The 18,229-nt window shown below is 39.6% G+C and overlaps 1 protein-coding gene across 4 annotated transcripts in view; it reads right to left on the bottom strand.

Annotated features, from left to right (window-relative positions):
* Positions 1-18,229, bottom strand: part of FGF13 (fibroblast growth factor 13) — a 507,578-nt gene that overhangs the window by 404,631 nt on the left and 84,718 nt on the right. The gene's annotated exons all lie outside the window — the stretch shown is intronic.

The following is an 18,229-nucleotide window of genomic DNA, read 5'->3' as shown; positions in this document are numbered from 1 at the left end:
ATCACAGTGGTGATGGGCAAAGTAAAAATGAGAATTTGCACTGGGTCATAAAGTCTTGTTTAAAGTCTAGAGAGCTTTGCTTAATTGAATATTTCATTCTGTTATTAAAAGTAATATTGAAAGCAGTAGCTATTTTGCTAGATTCTTTTGAGGACCAAAAAGGCGTAAAAAAACAGCAAATGATTATAATCACTTGTCCTAAGCAGGCCCCTTACCTGAGCTGCCATCTGAGCCCTATGCACTTCTTTAACCCCTTCACCACGAGTCTGTTTTCACCTTCCTGACCAGGTCAATTTTTTGAATTCTGACCACTGTTACTGTATGAGGTAATAACTCTGGAATGCTTCAACAGATCCCAGTGATTCTGAGAAAGCTATTTTGTGACATATTGTACTTTATGGTAGTGGTTACATTTCTTCGATATGACTTGCGTTTATTTGCAAAAAAAATGGAAATTTGGCGAAAATGTTGAAAGTTCCAATTTTCAAAGTGTCAATTTTTATGCCCTTATATCAGAGCGTTTTATCACACAAAATAGTTAATAAAAAACTTTTCCCACATGTCTACTTTACATCAGCACATTTTTTGAAACATTTTTTTTAGGAAGTTATAAGGGTTAAAGCAATTTCTTATTTTTCCAACAAAATTTACAAAACCATTATTTTAGGGACCACATCCCATTTTAAGTGGCTTTGAGGGGTCTTTATGACAGAAAATGCTCAAAAGTGACATCATTCTAAAAACTGCACCCCTCAATGTGCTCAAAACCACTTTCAAAATTTTTATTAACCCTTCAGGTGCTTTGCAGGAAATTTTGGAATGTGGAAGGAAAAAATGAACATTTAACTTTTTGAACAAAAAATTTAATTTAGACCCAATTTTTTTTTATTTTTACAAGGGTAACAGGAAAAAATGGGCCCCAAAATGTGTTGTACAATTTCTCCTGAGCATGACGATACCCCATATGTAGGGGAAAACAACTGTTTGGGCTATTGGCAGGGCTCAGAAGGGAAGGAGCACTATTTGACTTCTTGAATGTGTCTGGAGAGCCCCTGATGTGCCTAAACAATGGAAACCCCCACAAGTAACACCATTTTAGAAACTAGACCCCTCAGTGAACTTATCTAGATTAGTGGGGAGCAGCTTGAAACCTCAGGTGCTTCACAGAAGTTTGTAACAGTGAGCCATGAAAATAAAAAATTACATTTTTCACACAAAAATGTTTTTTAGCCCCAAATTTTGCATTTTCAAAACAATAACAGGAGAAATTGCACCATACAATTTGTTGCGCAATTTCTCCTGAGTATGCCGATACCCATTATGTGGAGGAAAACTACTGTTTGGGCGTATGGCATTGCTTAGAAGGAACACTATTTGACTTTTTGAATGCAAATTTGCTTGAATGCCATGTCATGTCTGAAAAGCCCTTGATGTGCCCAAAACTGTGTGCATGTTTAATACTACACAGTCACCCCCTCCATGAATTGGTAAGTTTGTGAGTTGTTGTTTCATTAGTATTTTGCACCTGTGCGGCCTTCGCCTATATCATGGGGGTCTTCTGCATCCTGCTATGCTTTGGTATTCTGACCTGATGTTGGTGATACTTTAAGTCCTCGGCGTGTAAAAAAAATAGACTATTTGTGAGCCGGTAGCATAGTAGTGACTTTTCCTCTCGTGTCAGTCAGTTTCAGTAGTATAAAGGCATAGATCAGATATTAGTAAATGATTCCTGCATCTTCTTATATGGTGGAGGGCCCCAGTACCTGCTACCTTTCCTTCTTCACAGTTATAGACCTTATTATAATTTTGGAGAAATGGAAGAAGATCACAGTCGCCTAATAGCGGACACTGACTGGTTGCAGCCCTCTCGCGACAATAACGAAATATTTAATTTTACAAAAGAATAAATTAATTTAAAAAGGGATTGTCCAGGTAGTTGATAAACACTTTAAGTTTATTTCAATTGTTTTTTGTCTACAGGCTATCTGATAGAATACTAATAATCTCTTCTAACTGCATTTTGTATAAAAAAAAAAAACGAGTTTATTCCTTGCACTTGCCTTGTGTATGAGGCTTTTGTTCCTCGATAACTGTTTTAGATAAATAGATTTACTTGGAAACCTTTGTAAACTCTAAGCAACATGATAAATTTGCCATCACAGTGTGAAAAAAGACAAAAACTGATATGTCCTCCATGTAGTATTTATGTGCCATATATTCAGCGTTAATGACCTTGTATGACATGGCAAAGTATTTGCTGTCCGCATGGGAGTCCCCAGGGAAAGAAAAAATATAAAAGACAGTTTGAAGAGGACAAGCCACTATCTCCCTGGGTCAAACCAGAAATTAGTTCTGGAGGCTTTGACGTATCTGTAATATTTTAAAGTCTTTTATGTTGCCTTGCTTGGTGCTGTCTCACACAATGTGAATACAAGAATAAATACAATGTCTAATCTACAGACAAATCTTCAGGATCCCCAGGATATCATTGTTAGTTTGGCAAATGTACAGGCCAATTCAGGACCCTTCTTAAAACCCAATGTGATGAGTAGTGATGCCATTTTTATGCCTCTGGAACTTCTATCCCAATGCACTGTGTTACATGGGGAGCATGTTTGAAGATGCTATTGTGGTCACTGCCCTGATTACTAATGCTGTAACTCAAGTGTGGATTAAGAGTGTATTTATTTGACCCTTGTTCACGGGCCCCTTAACAACCTCCATGATATTCACCATCAATGAAATGTTTGTTTGGTGGAGGTCTGACTTCTGCTAAACCCAAAAGTCAAAACCATGACACTACTACAGTGTTCATGCTCTTCATAGTCTCTTCACAGTTCATGACTCTCCCAGAAGTCACTTGAGCTGAAACACACGTTGGGGTGACAGCACCACAGCTCCAAGGTAAATTATGCTCTGCACAGACTTCATTTAAGATGTCCTACCACCTCTTAAAATTTATGTGTTAGGGTACTGTCACACAGTGCAATTTTCGTCGCTACGACGGCACGATCCGTGACGTCGCAGCGTCGTATGATTATCGCTCCAGCGTCGTAGACTGCGGTCACACTTTGCAATCACGGCGCTGGAGCGATGCCGAAGTCCCCGGGTAACCAGGGTAAACATCGGGTAACTAAGCGCAGGGCCGCGCTTAGTAACCCGATGTTTACCCTGGTTACCAGCGTAAACGTTAAAAAAACAAACAGTACATACTTACATTCCGGTGTCTGTCCCCGGCGTCTCAGCTTCTCTGCACTGTGTAAGCACCATAGCCGGAAAGCAGAGCGGTGACGTCACCGCGTCACCGCTGTGCTCGCTTTCCGGCCGGCAGGCGCTCACACAGTGCAGAGAAGCTGAGACGCTGGAGGACAGACACCGGAATGTGAGTATGTACTGTTTGTTTTTTTAACGTTTACGCTGGTAACCAGGGTAAACATCGGGTTACTAAGCGCGGCCCTGCGCTTAGTTACCCGATGTTTACCCTGGTTACAAGCGAACACATCGCTGGATCGCTGTCACACACAACGATCCAGCGATGTCAGCGGGTGATCAAGCGACGAAAGAAAGTTCCAAACGATCTGCTACGACGTACAATTCTCAGCGTGATGTCTGATCGCAGTAGCGTGTCAGACACAGCGATATCGTAACAATATCGCTAGAACGTCACGAATCGTGCCGTTGTAGCGATCAAAATTGCACTGTGTGACAGTACCCTTAGTTCCCCCTGGCTTTTTGAGTACTTACCAGTTACCAGTCTACTGTTGGGCATTTTTTCTGAAACTTTATATATGTTTATTTATTTCTCCTTCCTTTTTACCAGTGCATCATTTTTACCACTTGTGTCATCTTTTTGTAGCTGTGGTGCCTCCTATACTCTTATCATTTCAATGCAAAATATCTTTGCTGTTAACGTGACAAACTTTATGAGACCTTTCTATTTTTATCAGATTATCCTATTAATATATTATAGTTATCATATTCTATGGCACTGTGCACTTACAATTGATGAATTCACTTTGTTTTTCTACCCAGCTAATTGTTCTCTTTTCTCTGCTAATTGTAGAAACAGAAAGTCTCTTTTCCCCGTGTGAGTCATCCCCCCTCTTCAATTCCTGACCCATCTTCTCCACTCCTCCTCCTCTATCAGGGACTTTTGCAGTGATGACTCATGCAGGGCAAAAAAATACGATTTCAACATAGAGCTTAGAAGGATTAAGCTAGTCTGTTTTAAATCATCTGATGTCATAGACCTAACAGACGAATTAGCTGGGTAGAAAGGCAAATGAGCAATTGTAAGTACACAGTGCTATATAATATGATGACTGAATTATTTTAAGAGGATAAGAACTTTGATGGGAGGGCTTTTTTAAGTCAAATGGCTGATAAGGTGAGAAAATAAAGCTTCAAGAACTTTTTTAAAACCTATTCAGGAAAGACTTCAGGGAAAAACAATCCTCCAAAAATAAAAAAAGGAGCATTTCTTGAAGTGGATTACTCTTGAAAAACTCATAGGATTTTTTTCCTCTTAAAAACATTCCTTTAGCTTGCTACAAGGACTAAAGCAAACATACAGTGCCTTGCGAAAGTTATCGGGCCCCCGGAACTTTTCTACCTTTTCCCACATATCATGCTTTAAACATAAAGATACAAAATGTAAATTTTTGGTGAAGAATCAACAACAGGTGGAACACAATTGTGAAGTTGAACAAAACTTATTGGTTATTTTATATTTTTGTGGAAATTCAAAAGCTGAAAAGTGGGGTGTGCAATATTATTCGGCCCTTTAACTTAATACTTTGTTGCCCCACCTTTTGCTGCGATTACAGCTGCAAGTCACTTGGGGTATGTCTCTATCAGTTTTGTACATCGAGAGACTGAAATTCTTGCCCATTCTTCCTTGGCAAACAGCTCGAGCTCAGTGAGGTTTGATGGAGATCGTTTGTGAACAGAAGTTTTCAGCTCTTTCCACAGATTCTCGATTGGATTGAGGTCTGGACTTTGACTTGGCCATTCTAACACCTGGATTCGTTTATTTGTGAACCATTCCATTGTAGATTTTGCTTTATGTTTTAGATCATTGTCTTGTTGGAAGACAAATCTCCGACCCAGTCTAAGGTCTTTTGCAGACTCCAATAGGTTTTCTTCAAGAATGGTCCTGTATTTGGCTCCATCCATCTTCCCATCAATTTTAGCCATCTTCCCTGTCCCTGCTGAAGAAAAGCAGGCCCAAACCATGATGCTGCCACCACCATATTTGACAGTGGGGATGGTGTGTTCAGGGTGATGAGCTGTGTTGCCTTTATCGTTTGGCATTGTTGCCAAAAAGTTCTATTTTGGTTTCATCTGACAAGAGCATCTTCTTCCACATGTTTGGTGTGTCTCCCAGGTGGCTTGTTGCAAACTTTAAATGACACTTTTTATGGATATCTTTGAGAAATGGCTTTCTTCTTGCCACTCTTCCATGAAGGCCAGATTTGTGCAGTATACAACTGATTGTTGTCCTATGGACAGACTGTCCCACCTCAGCTGTAGATCTCTGCAGTTCATGCAGAGTGATCATGAGCCTCTTGGCTACATCTCTGATGAGTCTTCTCTTTGTTTGAGAAGAAAGTTTAGAGGGACGGCCGGGTCTTGGTAGATTTGCAGTGGTATGATACTCTTTCCATTTCAATATAATAGCTTGCACAGTGCTCTTGGGGATGTTTAAAGTTTTGGAAATCAATTTGTATCCAAATCCGGCTTTAAACTTCTCCACAACAGTATCACGGACCTGTCTGTTGTGTTCCTTGGTCTTCATGATGCTCTCTGTGCTTCAAATAGAGCCCTGAGACTATCACAGAGCAGGTGCATTTATAAGGAGACTTGATTACACACAGGTGGATTATATTAATCATCATTAGGCATTTAGGACAACATTGGATCATTCAGAGATCCACAATGAACTTCTGGAGTGAATTTGCTACACTGAAAGTAAAGGGGCCCAATAATATTGCACGCCCCACTTTTCAGTTTTTGAATTTCCACAAAAATTTAAAATAACCAATAAATTTTGTTCAACTTCACAATTCTGTTCCACTTGTTGTTGATTCTTCACCAAAAATTTACATTTGGTATCTTTATGTTTGAAGCATATGTGGATAAAGGTTGAAAAGTTCCAGGGAGCCGAATACTTTCGCAAGACACTGTATATATTATGACTGACGCTAATTAGCTAATTGAAAACATGGGGACAATTATGTCTTTTCCTTAGGCTGGCTTATTACAGGCAATAATGTAACTCTCCCCGATGTTCTCCTGCTAGGTTCAAGCGAAATCCTATTACATATTTTATAATCTGAAGTTCAAAAACTCTTTGATTTGTCCATGATAAGATGCAGCAATAATCATCCTTTTTGCAGAATCTTGTAAAAACATCTCCATTTATAGGCTCCAGATTTTTTTCTTTATAATCTCCCAGAGTGAATGTTCTTTTTTTTTAAGATTTTTACCTAGTAGTTTGCAACTCATTCAAGTTAAAGTTGTCAAGGATGTGCAGTGACTTTATCAGTGCGGTATAATTATCTGCGGAAGTAGGTGTCCTACATTTTCATTTAAAGAATATTTTCTAATGAGATTCTGAATAAAATGAAGATCTGCATATATTAATTTACCTGTAACCTTCTCTTGGCGCGGACACACTTTTTAGTGTTCTTTTTTAGCATACATAATTTAAACATATGTAGTAATGATATTGTGAACCATGAGCCACGTAATTCCCCCGCGCCTGAAGGATTGTAAATGATACATTATTATGGTAGATATTACTGTATGTTGGAATATATGAAGTGAATACAAAGCAATCATTATCTCTGGTATCATGACCATCACCAATATATGTGATATTGGTCTATCTCTAACGAGATCTTGGATCCTGAATAACAATGATGTTTCTTTTTCATTAACCTGAGCTCACATATCCTGGTACATCTTTCTGATTTAGCGTCTGCACAATAGATAAAGATGACATTTGTTTAACCCCTTCGTGACCAAAGGTATTTTCGTTTTTGCTTTTTTCGTTTTTTTTGCTCCCCTTCTTGCCAGAGCCATAACTTTTTTACTTTTCTGTCAAAATGGCCATGTGAGGGCTTGTTTTTTTAACAGGCCAAGTTGTACTTTTGAGCAACATGATTGGTTTTAAGTTTAACATATCATGTACTGGAAAATGGGAAAATAATTCCAAGTGCGGTGATATTGCAATAAAGGTGCAATTCCACAGCTGATTTTTGTTCTTTTGTGTTGTTTTTTTTACCATGTTCACTAAATGCTAAAACTGACCTGCCATTATGATTCTCCAGGTCATTATGAGTTCATACACACCACACATGTTTAGATTCTTTTTTATTTAATTGGTGAAAAAAAATCCAAAGTTTGTTAAAAAAAATGGCGCCATTTTCCGAGACCTGTAGTGTCTTTATTTTTCATGATATGGGGCTGAATGAGGGCTTTTTTTTTTTTGCATGGTGAGCTGATGCTTTAAGTGATACAATTTTTGTGTAGTTATGATCTTTTGATTGCCAGTTATTGCATTTTATTGCACTGTAGCGATGACCAAAAAACGTAATTCTGGCATTTTGAATTTTTTTCTCATTAAGCCATTTACCAGTAGGGTTAATTCTTTTTTGTTATTGATAGACCGGGCGATTCTGAATGTGGGGATACCAAATATGTGTATGTTTGATTTTTTTGTTTTATTTTGAATGGGGCAAAAGGGGGGTGATTTTAACTTTTATTTTTTTTTATTTTTTAAATATATTTAATAACTTTTTTTTTACTTTTTGCATGCTTCAATAGTCTCCATGGGAGACTAGATGCAGCAGTTTTCTGATCGGCTCTGCTACATACAGGCAATAATAATAATCAGATCACCTGTATGTAGCAGAAATGCTCACTTGCTTCACAACCACCAGGCGGCACTCATAGTAATCCGGCTATGACAACCATAGAGGTCTGCTGGAGACCTATGGTTGTCATGCCAACCCATCGTTGACCCGCGATCACATGACAGGTCACCGATGGGCCGGATTTACGGCGCGCTTACCGGAGGTGCAAATTAAATGCCGCTGTCAGAGATTGACAGCGGCATTTAACAGGCTAACGGTGGCGGGTGGACTGTGATTCTACCCGCATCTGTTAGAGGCACATTTCAGCTGTTCTAAACAGCTGACATGTGCCTAGAAAGATGTGGGCTCTGCACCGGAGCCCACATCAAAGGGAAGGGATTGCAATGTGGGCGTACTATTATGCCCAGCGTCGGTAACGGGTTACAAATATTTCTGCAATTTTATACAACGTTTTATGCTACAAATTTTCATCCTTTTCAATGTCTACTCAATTCTGTGTAATATTTATATGCATTTTATTGATACATATTTAGCAGCACACTTTTACAAGGTTTATCTCACAAAGGATTTCTCAACTTTCGTCCTAAAGCCATAAAAGATTGTGTTGTCCAGATGCTCTTATTATCGCACATTTGATGTACAGTAAATATTGTCAGTAGCAAAGAAATTGTAACAAATGTTTTCTCCATAAGTTATCCCCAAATTATGACCTATTGTGGGGCACTTGAGGACTGGAGTTGAGAAACATTGGCCTAGACTGGGCACACTTCTATCAATTCATGTAAAACTGCATGTGTTTGAGTTTGAAAGAGTTTTCCTGGGTTTTGATAGTCTTCATTATCTGATTGTTGGGGGACTGAATGGGCTGTGGTGCTTCTGTAGATGCAAGTAGAGGAGCTGCGGAGACACCATCACGTGTTTCTCAACGCAGGCAGTGAATAGCCAGGCCTTTCCCCGGGAAGGAACAACCAAGGGAAGGGCAGCATCCAATAAAGGAAAACATCCAATAAAGGAAAACCACCTATGCCAAGCATGGTATCCATGGATACCATGCTTGGCATAGGTGGTTTTCCTTTATTGGATGTTTTCCTTTATTGGATGCTGCCCTTCCCTTGGTTGTTCCTTCCCGGGGAAAGGCCTGGCTATTCACTGCCTGCGTTGAGAAACACGTGATGGTGTCTCCGCAGCTCCTCTACTTGCATTTGCATATTTGGGGGCAGTGTTCTGGATCACTGCGTTGAGAAACACGTGATGGTGTCTCCGCAGTGTTGGGTGTTTTGGTCTCCACGAGGTCAATCATCCGTGCCTTTATAGTGCTTCTGTAGATGACATGTCCTATCCATTGAGCCTGGAATTAGAATTCACTTCAGCTGAGTCTTACATACCGTAAGTTAATGGGATTCAGCTACAATTCTGGCCATACACCCTTCTACAAAATGTATACTGCAGTGACTGGCAAAGAACAAACTTGTCTGAGTTATGCTCACTTCAATTAGAATAGTGATGGTATATTACAAGCAGGGGTGGACACATTGCCTGCATATAGGGAGAGGGTGACCAGTCCTAGCTGTACGGCAGTACTGAGCATTGGGAGGCCGGGCAGTACTGTTGGGCAAAAGAATCAAGGATTGGTGCAATATCCCCCACAGCCACGCTATGAGGGCGGGCATAGCGGTACATTGAGGCAAAGCTTAATTAGCAGGTTGGAGGTGCTTAGTGAGGGAGTGATAACAGATAATAGAAGTCGCTTGTGTCTAACTTGCAAAATAAGGTTGATAAGATGATTAGGATGCTGGTAATGGGTGATGTGTGTAGTGTCAACACGTCCAGTATATGAGTGACTGAAACATGCACTTTGTGTAGTGAGTGACTTGCATGAATGTGTCCAGCACCAACTGTCTAAATCTTCCAAACTGCCTAGCAACTAACTCCTCTTCCCAACCAGAGAGAGCAGCTCCCCTGAAGTCGGGTGTAGAGCTCCCCCCTCTGGCCTGGAGTCAGAACGGTGTTGTATGTGCTAATTACCTGTTAAGAGGAATCTTCCATCGCTTCCAAGCGTGACATCACTCTCCCCGTGAGGAAATCAATGCCACTGTGACAACCAGGACCCTGGGGCATCACACTTGTATCTAGTGTCCAAATATGACAAGTGTCTAGGGAGTGACAGTCAACTATGTGGCATGTATCAAGTGTCCAATGTGGCAAGTGCCTAGGGAGTGACAGTCAACTATGTGGCATGTATCTAGTGTCCAATGTGGCAAGTGTCTAGGGTGTGACTTACAACTACATTGAGGATGTCTGACAGAAGGTGAGATTTTAATAGAAACAGGATAGGATGATACCGACTGGGTACATCTAGTCGCAATGGGATGGCTTTTATGCTTTTTTTTATCAAAATAGTGTTAACTAAGCACCCTGTGTTGTTTATATATTTTATTAGTATTTACATACTACAGAGTATATGCTCATTTTGTTTTTTCTTGTGTTTTGTCAGTGAAATGGCCACAGTGTGACTAGTCTCCTACATCTTGCAAGTGTACCAACTTATGCTCCAGCTTGTTTCTTTGGTTTTCCTGTTTTGTTTTTTTTGTACTTTGTACAAACAGGGATGTGGCCACCATTTTTTGAGCTAGGAAATTTATCCATTTAGCATGAGCAGGTGTCTGAACAGATGAGCTTGTGTCCTGCTCGGCCCTTATCTACATTGAGGTCAGCTGACACAAGGTTAGTACTAGAGATAGGATAGGACCATTCCGATTGAGTGCACCTTATCACGGTGGGATGGTTTTTCCACTTTTTTTTATCAAAATAGTATTAACTAAGTACCCTATGGTATTTATATGTACTATTACTGTTAACTTACCATGGGGTATATGGTCATTTTGCTTTTTCTTGAGCTTTTTCTGTGAAATGGCCACAGCGTGAACGTGCTTTTACACATTGCACGTATACCAACTTATTCTCCGGCTCATTACTTTCATTTTACATTGTATGTATCTAGTGTCTAATATGGCATATGTCAGGTGTGACTGGCGTCTATGTGGCATGTGTCCAGTGTCTAATGTGACCTGTATGTAGTGTGTGCATCTCTGTTGCCTTAAGGGAAAGAAGTCCATACAAATGTCATACATTAGGGACTGTCAGTGTCCGCCCCTGGATAGACCACCAATATAAAAAGCCTGTCAAACCCCATTGAGTGACAGCAAACAAATTCTAACAAAAATGGTGAGAAATAAAAGTACAACGAATACTGTATCAGAAAATTGCAGAACGCTCCATTCCATGATGAGGAAGTTTTTACATATAACAGGCAACTTTTACAAGCAGAAACACTTGGAAAATGTTACCGAGATTTTGTTAAACCTTTATTAAAAATATTCCAAAAATGTGTCAGTGCAGAAATGGCATGTAAATATGATGTGTTAGATTTTCTCTTCCTTCTCTCCAATTATACTGACTTCAAAAAAAGGAGCTAAATTAAAAATTTACTTCTCAGAACTGAGTCTCCGAATTTCCCTAACTTCCAAAGAGAAGAAGATCCACTGTCACATACATAATTTAAAAGGTTCTCAAAGACTGAATTCCTGTAAAATTGCTTTGAAGTGTTTCACTCAAACCATGTAAATACACTGAAGGACCTTCCGACTATCACAAATATAAGTTTCTTCTCGAAAGTAACAAATTAGACATTTTCTTCTTTAGTCATTTTTTCCAAATCTGATACACATTTTGTTCAACCACCAAACAGAGAACTACGACTATCTCCTCCCGGCCTACATTGAATGATGAAGAGCACATGTATAATCTCCAGGAATGGTCTATCTACAGGATATACTGTATGGCATATTCTGAGGTATGGGAAGTTTCTGCAAGCTTACAGTCAAATCAACTACTGGACATCCTTCTACCAATATACATGGGAACATGATCTAAAAGTGGACTTCAAGCGATGCATGTGAACATCCAGAAAGAATATTAACTATCTGTTAGCCTGAAGTTGCCTTTACAATGTACTCTTCTGGAGTCTCGTTCTAACGCTCCAAAGGCTTTCATTGTAAAGGCAACTTTCGGTTTACACATACCGGTAGATCCCTGTGTGATCCGGTGAGTTAGATCTTCAGTCACATGACTGAGAAGAGAAGCGGAGAGGAGTTAGAAACTGGGGAAGATGGAGATCAGTAGGTATTTTATTTGAACTTACATTACTAAACTCATGTATTTAGACAGGTTTAGCTAATGAAAGAAAATATTGGGATTACTTCTCATTGAGTTTGGTAAGAGTTAACCTCTTAGACCCCAAAAACTGCAAGAGGACCTAAATAATTGATTTGGACACATCTAGTGAAGGCCACGTCCTTCTCTTTATATTATTAGTGACATCATATAGAGTAAATAGACCAATCAACATTTCAGTGAGCCAGTGATTGGCCAAGAAAACTTGACGGGGTTGTCCAAGTTTGAGATGAAAGTCAGCAGTTACTCTTCATATGGGATTGGCATACATGCGGTCATGTGATAAATAAATGTGCACAACCTCACTCAATTCACTCGTATTGAGCCAGACTGCACACGTCTAGTTGGAATGTGGCTAGAAGTATGAAAGTCATGTGAATGCAAGCTCACGCTGCCGGCACTGGAGAATCCTAACAGCAAGAGATGTGCATGCTGGGAGGATTCAGAAGTCTGCAGTCACTCTCTATAAAGCTGGGTTCACATTGCGTTTATATGGCACGTTAGATGGAGTACATTACACCGCAGAATAATGCGGTGTAACGTAGTGTGCTAACGCCACCATTAAGTGCTATGTTGGACGCATCGCTAGCGCACGCCCATTATGTTTCCGTCTGTCACTGCTAGCGCAGACAGAGCATCTGCTAGCTCTATCTGCACTAGTGATATGATATATCGCCACTTGTATTAACAGCAGCCCGTTAACGCATGTGTTGAATAGGCTGCTGTTAATGCAATGTGAACCTAGCCTTAGACATGAGCGAATATCATCAGATCCCTCCTTATTCGGCTCTCTAATAGAGCTTCCCGGATACCTGGAGCGCTCCCGATAATCAGGTGTCCTGCGTCGCAGCAATGTGACAGTTACAACACACAGCCACAACACATGCTGCTGCGGCGCCAGACACCTGATTATCAGGAGCGATCCAGGTATCCGGGTTCCCACTGCAGCTTCATTGGTAGCGCTATAGCTTGCCGAATAAGGAGGGAACCAAAGATATTCGCTCATCTCTAAACATATCCACATTCTAGTGAATATAAAAAGACAGCAATAGTAAAGAAAGCAGAGAGCTCATAGGATTAGCACATATGGATAGAATAGGGAGGTGAAAACTTATATGGATTACAGAGGCTCACCTTTAGGTGTTGTCCTTATGATAGGCACAACACCATTATAGTACATGTAGTGAGGAACCGAACTTCATTTAATAGCTAAATTGTGAAATGTAGAATAGAGGAGGTATCTTGGGTGTGGGTAATACTCACCAGTGGTGAACATCAGAGTAACGCAAAAATCCCATAACATGTAGACAGCTTACTGGTGTACACTGAATAAAATGCTTAATTGATGATCAAAGTCTTCAATTACAATGCATTTCAAGGCCCAAGGCCCCTTTTTCATGCATATGGAGACTTAACATAATTGACACAAGGACACTATACCAGAGGTAAATCCTCAGATGAAGGGATCCAATATTAACACAGACAACAGCATGCATATTGTTCATATACAAATAAAGTGAAAAACACAACACACAGTAATTATTAGTAACACTGCGTCCACTGTAGGGAAAAATCCTAAAACAGTGCCGGTAAGTTGATAGCCTTTTGGCTGTATCCAGAAGCTTCTCTAGTTGCATAATAATTGGGATGCTATTTGAATTAGTGGGGAAGTCCATGCTCACTTGAAAGGATCGACTCCTCTAGTTGCCAAAGCAGCCTGTACGGTGCTCCACAGACCTGATTGGAAAATGATAAATAGTGTGTGGATGTCCAGCACTGGCATGTGTTATTCACTTGTATAAGTGAGCAAGCAATACCAGACACAGACAATTGACAAGAGTAGTGCTATTTCCAATAGAGAAAAAAAAACATACCCTCCTTTTATTTCTAATCGCAGACATCCACTTTAACATTCAATTTAATTTCTTTGTTTCAAAATCTGAGCTTTGATTTCCTTCATTTACTTATGTGTTAAAAGGGCATTCTCAAGTTGTCAAAGGGCAATGCAGTCTCCTTACAGTCTCCTTAGTTCCTGGTTTCTACCAAGGCAGGCTTCCTCCTTGAGTGACAGTTCTGGTGAGTAGCCGAGCTGTAGCATTACTAGAACTATAACGCTCAGCACAAGTTCTGCTATAACACATTCAGCTCTAAGTGGTTTGTTCTGAGTTTAGACTTTTATCCCTACACTTACATGTAGAGATAACAGGTTATTTGAACAAGCACATAGGTCAGCAAGAGCTGTGAACTGTGATTAGGAGACCTGCTCAAAAAAAGTTATAACAGCAGCTCCTCAGTAGCTGAGAGGGAGGTGAGCAGCTACTTGCTGGATATAAATCAGTGGGAAGGAGAGATTTAACTGGGTTGTTAAAAGTTAATTCCCCTCTTGAAATGTAACTACTGCACACACTCAGCCAGGATCTAACAAGGCTCTTGCGGCAGAGCTCCATATAAATCTGCTGTACATTATGTAAGATAAAAGCTCTCATTGCAGAAGAATGACAGCAGATAGAAAAAGCAAGTAAATTGCAAACTTGCATATTTTCTTCCTGTTTAACTAATAAAAGTAATTTAACCCCTTAAACCCTGGGCGATTTTCCTTTTTTGCGTTACAAGCTGCAGTTGTCTGATCGGCTCACTTTCTATGATCGCCGACCACCGGGCGGCACTCATAGCAATCCAGCTATGACAAGCATAGACATCTGCTGGAGATCTCTGCTTGTCATGCCAACCCATCGATGACCTGCGATCATGTGACGAAGTCACCGATGGACCGGATTTATGGCGCACTTCCTGGAAGCGCGAGTTAAATGCCACTGTCAGAAATTGACAGCGACATTTAATAGGTTAACAGTCACGGGTGGATCGCGATTCCACATGAGACTGTTAGAGGCACATGTCAGCTGTTCAAAACAGCTGACATGTGCAGGGAAAGATGAGGGCTCAGCGTCGCAGCCCACATCAAAGGGAGGGAGTCTGACGTGGGCATATTATTACGCCCAATGTCGGAAAGGGGTAAATATCTCAACACTACCCCTTTAAGACATTTGGCTTGAAAGTCTCATTTGAGAATCACAAACACAAATATTTCCTTACAACTTTTGAAGTCAAGCTGTGATAAATGAGGAAACCAGAATCCCATCTGTACATTGCATCAGAGAGAACACGCTGATCCCGTAAATAAGTCCTTTGCATCACTGTAGCTCATTCATTTAGATTTCCTTTAGAATAGTACAGGGTTTCCAAATACTTCCTCCCTCGGTCCTGTCTTTTGAGCAAAATAGAGTAATTCAAGCCAGCACAGTTCAGCCAAGGTGTCATCTAATTCTTTTTATTGGCTTATTAATGATAAATTCCGTAGAACGCTTTGCCCTCAGTCTTAATTCACATTTACCTAACATGTGCTTAATGCAGTCCACAGATTTTATTTTTATTCTTATGGCTCCTGAACGTCGATAAATCTTTAGTGAAGTCAAGCAGCATTTCCACTTGGTGATTACTTTATATGGAAAAATAGTGAAAATGGGGGAGATTATTTATAGCCGCTGAAGATTCTATAATAGGAAAGATGAAATGAATAAGTAGTGCGGGGCAGAGAAGTATGGAAACCAACATTATGCTCATAAACGATAATATTTCTTGAAAGCGGCAACAGACTGAAAAAAAGGAAAATTCTTCTTTAAAATGCTTCCAAAAGTATGTTTAATAAATTTAAAGTGGAAGTGTCATTTTCAGATTTAGGAAACTTTTGATTGTCAACTATTTACATAGTAAAATGCTAAATTTTACAATATATTTTAGAAATGAAAGGTCTATGATATAAGAGCAATCTCACTGTAGAATTCATTTAGAAGACAGTGCTGTGAACACTAACCCTTTATATTGGCACACAAAACCTCTAAGGCCACATTCACAAGTTCAGTATTTGGTCAGTATTTTACATCAGTATTTGTAAGCCAAAACCAGGAGTGGGACAATTAGAGGAAAAGTATAATAGAAACACGTCACCACTTCTATATTTTTCACAAACTTCTGATTTTGGCTTACAAATACTGATATCAAATATTGAACATGTGAATATGGCCTTCATCAGGTGTCATTGCTACTCTTATTATAGTTATATAGTGCCTCCATGAGGTATAGTACTTTATTTTCTGCATTGAGCTGGCATTTCTTGAGGTAAACAAAAGAAAAATGCCTAAAAAATAAACTGTGTTCCTTATTGATTATATGGTGTAAAAAGAAGAATAGAAAGATTATATTATATATTTTCAATGCTTTATGGTTGAAGCAATGATCAATTTTGATACATTTTTGGCATGTTAAAAAAATATAGAGTATGGTGGCGCAAAAATGTCACAAAAACTAATTACCCGCAGCGACACCAACAGGCTTCCACAGATAGCCTGTAAGAGAATACTGTATAAAAAGATTGTGTATATACTCAAGTATATACTGGTACGCGCTGGGTAATGGCAAGAGTAAAGCAGAACAAAACACGAGCACAAGCTCCCACGGGTAAAAAACTAACAATATGACCCAGGAGGGTTAACAATTAAGATATCTTAAAACTCCGTTATCCCTACCTTAACTGGTAGATTCGCATGAACAGGAGAACTGTAGTAATAAAATTCACCAAATGAGGAGGCTGAAGCGATGTATGCGTTCTTCTCCAAATAGTCGTACGTGTGTCCAAGCTTGTGGCTGCCCCGGCTGGTAGCAGCCACCTGGAACTGACCTTCTGTGAAGAGCGGGGGTCCGGCGTTACCGGTGCCGCGTGTGGTGTAAGCGGAGATCCGGATAGTGCGCAGGACCTGTGTGATGTAGGCTGTCACGTGACCGCTTTCAGAAGCCGAAGTGAGTACGGGGTGCAAGAAGGATCAAAAAACCAACGCGTTTCGGAGGAAACTTCCTCCTTCCTCAGGGTTAATCCGTGCCCCGTACTGGCAATCCTTATATAGCCTAACCCCTTGTTAATTAGTTACTGGAAACCGAACAGTTCCACTCCAGCGTTGAGACCTCTTGGTATAATAGTATCAAGGGTGAAAATCCATTTAGTTTCCAATCTAGACAGAGCTTTAATATAGTCCCCCCCTCTCCAATGTTGTTGTACTGTAGCTATGCCTTGTATCTTCATCTGCTCCGTTTGTCCGTTATGGTGATCTATAAAATGTTGGGAAAGTGGGTGTCCCGTAAACTTCTTTTTGATATTACAGATATGTTCACTAATCCTAACTTTTAATGGTCTTTTAGTCCTCCCCACATATAGTTTTCCACAGGGGCACTCTATAATATAGATTACCCCTGTGGTTGAACATGTAATAAAATCCTGAATCGTAATTGATTTTTCCTTTCCTGCGATACATGTGCTCTTTTTAGTGAGCACTTGTTTACATACATTACACTTTCCGCAAGGAAAAAAACCTTTTAATTTAGTGTGAGAAAGAGTAAGTTGAACTGAGTGGGATTGATCTTGAACTGTGGGGGCAATCATATTTCCCAAATTTTTAGATCTTTTGTATACAAAGCAAGGTTGATTAGTTATTTTCTCACCCAGGATTTTATCATTTTTTAAAATATGCCAGTGTTTCCTGACAATTTTACGAAAAATATTTGAATTAGTATTGAATTTGGTAATAATGGGAATAATATTCATATTTTCTTTATCTTTTTCTTTGGGTGTTGGATTGATGAGGTCTTTTCTTGGTTTTAATAGGGCTAGCTTTTTTGATTTCTCTAAGGTTGCTTCATCATAACCCTTCTCCAAAAATTTATTAGTCAATTTTTTAGCTTCAATTTCAAAGTCCTGGGGTTTGGAACAGTTCCGATGGATCCTAGTGAATTGATTTTTTGGAATATTCAGCAACCAGCTGGGAAGGTGACAACTATCTAGTGGAATATAGCTATTTGTATCGGTGGGTTTCGTAAAAGTACTAGTTTGGATTTTAGAGTCCTCAATGAAATTATTTAAATCTAAAAAGTGGATTTGGGTGGAACTGGTGGTAGAAGTAAACTTTAAAAAATATATATTTTTATTAATATCTATTAAAAACTGATTCAAGGAATCCATACCACCAGACCAGATAAAAATGACATCATCTATAAAACGCCGCCAGAGG

Source organism: Ranitomeya variabilis, chromosome 2, assembly GCF_051348905.1.
Source record: "Ranitomeya variabilis isolate aRanVar5 chromosome 2, aRanVar5.hap1, whole genome shotgun sequence".
Taxonomy (NCBI): domain Eukaryota; kingdom Metazoa; phylum Chordata; class Amphibia; order Anura; family Dendrobatidae; genus Ranitomeya; species Ranitomeya variabilis.
Note: the sequence above shows the minus strand (reverse complement) of the source record. Positions and strands in the feature narration are given on the sequence as shown.